General features: G+C 41.8%; 1 non-coding gene across 1 annotated transcript; it reads left to right on the forward strand.

Moving 5' to 3' along the window:
* The first annotated feature begins 6,631 nt into the window (after positions 1–6,631).
* Positions 6,632–6,738, forward strand: LOC112534976. The gene has a single exon (XR_003079183.1). It is a non-coding gene; the product is annotated as a small nucleolar RNA R71 (small nucleolar RNA).
* Positions 6,739–7,968: the final 1,230 nt, after the last annotated feature.

A 7,968-nucleotide genomic window follows, 5' to 3' on the forward strand; every position in this document is an offset into this window, starting at 1 on the left:
AGCTTAATAGAGGCGGGTTAAAGCTTAATGCTAATTTAATACGCAGAACTGGGGCTGGAGCAGGTGGCAATGGGAGGAGAAGAAATGGACAAGTGGGTGTCACCAAAACTGTCAAAGAAACCCTCAAAGTCAAAGGGTGATACCGGCACAGACGGTGGTCGAGGCGTAGGCGCATGTGGTGGCACATGAGAACTAGATACTCGCATCCGAGCCAACTGCTGAGAGATATCTTATAAAGAAAAATGAAAACTGTTATAGTCTTCTCTCATCTCGGTGCGCAAGGCCACAAGGTCATCCCAAAGAAGTTGGGTGGCATGTGACTATGTCTGAAGCATCTCGCATAAGGCTCTCATTGAATCCCTAGCCTCGGTACGGAAGGTCTGTGTAAGATCCCACTACTGTGTCATCCGAGCCTCCATCCTATCCAATCTAGATGCTACTGATGTGCCTGCTGATTGATTAAAGAACATAGATGGGTTAGGAACATCGGTGGGCCTAAATGAGGGACATGGTGGAGGTACAAGCTGCTCCTCGATGATGTCAACATTATCATCATCACCCTCATCAGCACCATCGCCACCCGTCTGGCTAGCTGAAGTGGACCCTGTCAAGTGGTACTCGAAACCGCCTGAGGTAGACTCGGTCCGAGTAACCATCCGCATGTTGTACATCTGCTGTGTCCAACAGCCAGCATAGAACCCAATTCTGTCATACTCTGAATAGCGGCTGGAGTCAATACCCCCATATTCCTAGCTAGCCTAGTCATATAGGGTCCAAAACTAATAACTGCCTTCCTAGCCGATCTCTGAATCCCATCCATCTGTGTAGCCATCAGAAACCCTAAATCCAAATAGGTCATCTGCCAAATATGCCAGAGTAAAGCAACATCAAGCTTATTGAGAGCTCCCCAACTCTCACCCCTACCAGCTAATGTGTGCGCTAATATATTATGGAGGTATATCAAACTGTTTGAAATACATGAAGTCTTTATCCGGCTTGAAGAGAAAGAGCGCTGGACCACCCTAATATCCTCCCAATACGAGTTTATATCCGTCCCCAAATGTCTAACTAGTTGATCAAACAAATCGGAGTCCACCTCCGCTCTAGTTCATACCCCTAAAGCTATACGAAACTCAGCTAGGGACATCCTGTAAGTCCTGCCAGTTACCCTGAAGGAAACCGTGTTTGGTGAAGCAAAACCCCTAACAGCTGGCTGAAGCCCAAAGGTGCTGAAGAATTCCAAAGTTAGCTCTCTGTAAGTAGGCTCTTTAATGTCAAAGAACCTATTCCATAGTACTGTCTCCAGCAAACTAGAAATCTCTTCGAAAAGCCCAACATCTCTCAAGGTCTGCCAATCGATGCATCTCCCAATCAGAAGTGTCTTCGTCCTCACCACTCTAAATGGATCAATATGCGCCTGGTCGGTGAAGATCAAGTAAGGATGCCTGCCAGCTGCAGGTGTGGGGATAGGTCGAGCTTGGGTTCTCGGGTGATCGGTTGCCCGAGGTTGTCGTCTAGGAAGTACTGTAGCAGTAGTCTGGCCTGAGTTCTGGTGACTAGAAGAACCATCCTCAACTCTACTGATCGTCGGTCATACTACCTGATAAAATGCAATGTTAGATAACAAAATAAATAGCAAAACACTGTAATAAATCATGCATGTTCAATTCACACAAAATTTGATAGAAATTCGACAGTATAACGAATTGGTTGTTAACCCAGGAAGCTAGGGGTAAGGTACCCTAACCGCTGAAATCCTACAAGGCTGAAAATTTAGAGTGCAAGGGAAGAACAGAAAATAGATAATTACAAATATAATGCCCAATGGCATTTCAGTGCATAACATCACAATGTACCCAATGGTACAGCCAGCACATCCAAAATAGAATGAGGACAGAATTAATAATAAAAAAAATGAAAACGAAAATGAAAACAAAAACAGAAAAGTAAAGACAAGCATAACAGAATCAAAATAAAACAAATGAACCAAAATAAATAATATAATATGTACTAAAGTTGGAAAGGACATACCTGAAGTGAAGAGTCAAAAGAAAATGTAATTTGCGGAAGAGTAAGCTAGAACAGGAGATAAATAATACGAATAAGAAAAATTAAATGAAAACCATGCAGGAATGGAAAAAAAACAAGCAAAATTAAGTGAAAAATAACAAATTACTTACTTGGATTGTCTTTGATAAGAAGTAGAAGAGTATAGAAGAGTTAGGAAGAAGAGAAAATCAGCCCAAACAGTGAAAAGATGAAAAACCTCATTTTAAATAGGGTTCGTTTAAATACGCACGTGCCGTGCGAATGCGCACGGGCCGTGCCAATATGCACAGGCCGTGCAACTGGCCATTCCAATATGCACGGATCGTGCAACTGGCCGTGCAAATATGCACAGGCTGTGCAACAGCCCATGCACGGTCTCGAACATGCGTACGGGCCCGAAATTGCATGAAATGCTGGTCCAAATCACCTTTTTACACATAAAAACATTATTCCCGACACCAAATATCCTCAAAAATTTCGAAATAGAGGAATCAAAACAAGTTAAAGGAGTAACACTAAACATATAAAAAATCAAGCAAACCAAAATGAATAAAGTCTAAAGAAAATAACGAAATAATAAAAACTAACAAAAACGTGAAAGCATAACCAAAGTCGAATGTACAAAAGTGCTTATTTTTGTTGAATCCTAAGCTTGACTCATCCGGATCAACCTTCCTGTGCATACAAAGCAAGGTCAACTCGTTGCTCACCATCTAACAAGTTACCATGGTAGAGCTTCAACCGATGTCCACTCACTTTGAAATCTCCCTTCTCGGGATGATGCAACTCCACCACTCCATACGGAAAGACCTCACCGACCGGAAATGGTCCACCAAACCAGCCTTTCCAGAAGCAATGGCGAGAGTTATGTAGCAACACTCGATCCCCGACTTAAAACTCCTTGTAGCTATTAGTTAGTTTAGAAATTATTCATCACTAATTTTAGGTTAATATAACAAAGAACAAAGGAGTAACTCTGGGCTTTCACTTTCCCGAGGAATACGACCTTGATACTCGCCATTAGTGCTAGACTGCATCGATAGGTACACTGCCTTAGATTGTAGCTAACACAAGTAGCACGCATCAGTATCAGTGTATACCCGAGTGACATATAAATGCTCCTCTGGAAATCGATCGTTTATGGCTGTCTCATCAAGTGCTTCCAAGTGAGGATTCTCCAATCTCGATAAATGGTCCGCTACTAGATTCTCCGCGCCCTTCTTATCCTTGATCTCGACATCAAATTCCTGCAACAACAGAATCCACTGAATCAATCTCTATTTCGCATCATTTTTCAGGAATAAGTACCTAAATCCCGAGTGGTCCGTGAAGACAATGGTCTTGGAGAGAACGAGGTACAATCTAAACTTGTTGAAGGCGTAAACAATAGCTAACAACTCCTTCTCTGTGGTGGTGTAGTGCTCCTGGGCTCCTGTCAAAGTCTTGCTAGCATAATAAATGGGTTGGAACTTCTTTTCAATCCTCTGTCCAAGCACAGCTCCAACTGCATAATCACTAGCATCGCACATCAGCTCAAAAGGAAGCCCACAATCAAGCGAAACCATGATCGGGGCTATAGTCAGAAGTTTCTTAAGTAACTCAAAAGCAGCCAAGCATGCATCATAAAAAACAAAAGGTACATCCTTAACTAACAATTGAGTAAGAGGCCTAGCAATCTTAAAGAAATCTCTAATAAATCTCCTATAAGACCCTGCATGGCCTAAAAAACTCCTAATTGTCTTAACAGAACTAGGAGGAGGTAGCTTAGATATAACCTCTATCTTAGATCTGTCCACCTCCATCCCAGCCTGAGAGATCCTATGCCCTAACACAGTCCCCTCTCTTACCATGAAATGGCATTTTTCCCAGTTCAATACCAAGTTAGCCTCAATACACCTAGCTAACATGCGCTCAAGATTTGCCAAACAAAGAGAGAAGGAATCACCAAAAATAGAGAAGTCATCCATAAATACCTCCATAGGCTCCTCAATCATGTCCTCGAAAATAGCCATCATGCACCGCTGAAATGTAGCCGGTGCATTGCAAAGTCCGAATGGCATCCGTCTGTAGGCGAACGTCCCATAGGGGCAGGTGAAAGTAGTATTCTCTTGGTCCTCAGGTGCAATAGGAATATGAAAATAACCTGAAAAACCATCAAGAAAATAATAAAACATATGACCTGCCAAATGCTCAATCATTTGATCAATGAAAGGAAGAGGGAAATGATCCTTTCGAGTTGCATCATTAAGCCTCCTATAATCAATGCAAACTCGGAAGCCCGTTACCGTCCGAGTCGGGATTAACTCATCCTTCTCATTCCTTACCACCGTGATGCCGTCTTTCTTGGGCACAACCTGCACAGGACTCACCCACGAACTGTCAGAAATGGGATATATCAAACTTGCATGAAGAAGTTTAATTACCTCCTTCTTCACCACTTCTTTCATGTTCGGGTCGAGTCATCTCTAAGGCTGAACAACCGGCCTGAAACTGTCCTCCAACGAAATCTTATGGGAGCAGAAACTTGGATTTATGCCTGGGATGTCAACTATCTTGAAGGCAAAGGCCTTCTTGTACTTCCTTAGAACTTCCAAAAGCATGGCTTGTTCTTTGGGAGTCAGATCAGCTTCTATGATCACTGGCAAGCGCTTCTCTTCATCCAAGAAAGCATAAATTAAGTGGCTCGGTAACTCCTTCAGTTCTAAGACTGGTGGGTCCTCGAATGAAGTCTTTACCTTCTGCACTCCAGACCTGTCAAGAAAAAGATAAGAATCAGTTGACAAGCTCGGCTCAGAAGCCAACAAAACAGTGAGTTGCTCCAACACTTGCTCACTGGACAACTCCTCCTCATCCTTAGCTAATGCTACCTGCAAAGGGTCAGAACATAACATTTCCTGCAAATGGGACTCAACCACATCATCAATCACATCAACAGAATCCACAGCATTATCATGGTCTAGTGACTGTCTCATAAAAGTGGCTAGGTCAAAGGTAATGGTCTCATCATCAACTCTAAGCTTAAGCTTCCCATCGCTTACATCGATAACAGCCCTCGATGTAGCTAGGAAAGGCCTACCCAGGATAAGAGGCACAGTGCTTTCACCCTCCATATCCATCACCATAAAGTCCACAGGAAAGATAAATTTATCCACCTTCACAAGTACATCCTGAACAATACCTCTAGGAATCTTAACAGTCCTATCAGCTAACTGAATACTCATCCTAGTAGGCTTGGGTTCATGCAATCCTAATTAACAAACAAACTAGTGGGCATCAAATTAATACTAGCTCCTAAATTAGCTAATGCACCACTAATTGGCAAATCGCCAATAACACAAGGGACAGTAAAACTCCCTGGATCTCGTCGCTTGAGTGGCAGCTTGTTCTGGAGAATAGCTGAACACTCCTCATTAAGTACTACCCGACCAAGATCCTCCAACTTCCTCTTATTGGTCAAAATCTTCTTTAAGAACTTGGCGTACTTCGGCATCTGCAAAATCGCCTCAACAAAAGGTAAGTTAATTCTCAGCTGCTTAAACAAGTCTAAAAACTTATTGTATTGCTTGTCCACCTTATCCTGCCTCAACCTCACAGGATATAGAATCGGAGGCTGATACTCCCGCACAGGGCTCTTTTGCCTGTCTTCTTTCTTCCTCTCGATCTCCACCACCTCAGGCTCTAGTCCTTCCTTAGCTGGCTCGTCCTACACAATCACATCATCCTTATCAGCTAAAGGTAAAGAACCAGACAATTGCTTACCTGATCGCAAGGTGATAGCCTTGCAATGCTCCCTTGGGTTTGCCTCTATAGTGCTGGGGAGCGATCCTGAGGGTCTCTCTGAAAGCATCTTAGATATCTGGCCAATCTGAGTCTCCAAGTTTTGAATCGAGGTCTGCTGATTCTTAAGTGCACTATCAGTCTGCTAGAATCTCATCTCCGTAGACGTCATAAACTTCATCATAAGCTCCTCTAAATTTGACTTCTTTTCTAGTGGAGGAGGAGCTTGTGCAGGCCCAGCTGGCTGTTGTTGTGGCTGCTGATGAAGTCTCTGAAAACCTGGTGGACCCTGGGCGTTATTGTTCCTCCAACTGAAGTTGGGATGGTTCCGCCACCCAGGGTTGTATGTGTTGCTGTAAGGGTTATTCTGTGCCTTGGGGCATTCCCCATATAATCAACCTGCTCAACATTAGAAGACACAATAAAAATAAATAGAAAAGTAGAGGAAGATGAAGCAAACATACCTCCCGCAGTACAGTTCGTACCGTAGTGCGGGCCACCACAAAACTCACAGCCAACGTTCGCTGCATGAATCGGCATCTAGAGTTGGTCAATCTTCTTGGTTAGAAGATCCACCTGAGCTGCCAAGGCTGTTGTAGAATCTACTTGGTTGACCACTCCCTATCTTCCTAGTCGGCTCCTAAAGGATTGCCACTGATAATTGTTCATGACCATTTCCTCTATCAAGTTCTAAGCCTGCTCGGGCGTCTTACTGTTTAGCGCCTCACCTACTGCAGCATCCATTATCTGCCCCGTCGTAAGGTTCAACTTGTTGTAGAAGGTTTGAACCTGCATCCATACTGGCAATCTGTGATGTAGGCAGCATCTCAAAAGATCCTTAAACCTCTCCCATGCATCATACATTCTCTCATCATCAAACTGCACAAAAGTAGATATGTCATTTCTAAGTTTAGCAGTTTTAGCGGGAGAAAATACTTATATAGAAATTTTTTAGCCAACGCCTTCCAGATAGTAATCGTCTGCTGTGGAAGAGATTGCAACCATCTCTTTGCTCTGTCCCTCAAGGAAAATGGAAACAATCTCAGCCGAATGGCGTCATCGGTTGTTCCATTTATCTTGAATGTGTCACAAATCTTCAAAAAGTTGGATATATGTGCATTGGGATCCTCGCTGGGCAATCCTCCAAACTGCACGCTCTGCTGGATCATCTGGATAACACTAGCCTTTATGATATGAATCAAGGCTGCCATGAGATTCCATTGCAAAGGCATGCACCAAAAGGTCCAAAATGGAAATGCAACTCATGCATGAAAATAAGAGTCAAGCCTTATAATGAAGCATCCAGTCCATTTTGAAGAATAAAATCCATTCGGCTAATGATTAGGCCTTTGGGCTTAATTCATATTTATATGGGTTCTTATTTTTTGGGTTTTAGCTTAAGTAATTGTTTTAGTTTATTTTTATTTAATTAGGGATTATTTTATTAGGTGTGAGTTATATGAGTGTAATATGGAGTTACAAATGAGTGCACATATTTAGTTGTCATTTGGGAGTTACAAAATGAGGGCCATCAATGTAAAAAACAACCATTTTTAATGAGTTTTTAGGGGAATTAAAGGGAAAACGTGGGAAAGTAGAAAAGACATCCATTTAGGTTTTCTTTGTCTTGTTTTGGCTATAAATATCAAAGCCAAATTCATTTGTAAGTATAGAATTTTGAATGATAATCTTTGTTTGCTCTTTGTGAGTGTTTTTGCTTAAGTTCTTGCATTAACTTTGAACTTATCAAACTATTTTTAGTTTGTGGCGTTCTCTAACCAAAATCTTGTGTTTGATTCATAATTTATCAAATCATACTTGGTTTGTGGCATTTGGAGTTGAATTCAAGTGCTAGTTTCATTGTTGGAACTAGTTTTTTCTATCTTCACTTGAGGAGATCCTTGGGTTTTGGAATCATCTTGATTGGAGGGTGTTTTCTTGCATTCCATATGTATCATAACTCATTAGTTATTAAAGTGTGTGTTTTATTTTTTTAATAATAATAACACAAGTGAAAAGAAATTATGAACAACACAATTTGTTTTAATAACTAATGAGTTATGATACATATGGAATGCAAGAAAACACCCTCCAATCAAGATGATTCCAAAACTCAAGGATCTCCTCAAGTGAAGATAGAAA

The sequence above is a fragment of the Ricinus communis genome, chromosome 2 (genome assembly GCF_019578655.1).
Source record: "Ricinus communis isolate WT05 ecotype wild-type chromosome 2, ASM1957865v1, whole genome shotgun sequence".
Lineage (NCBI taxonomy): Eukaryota > Viridiplantae > Streptophyta > Magnoliopsida > Malpighiales > Euphorbiaceae > Ricinus > Ricinus communis.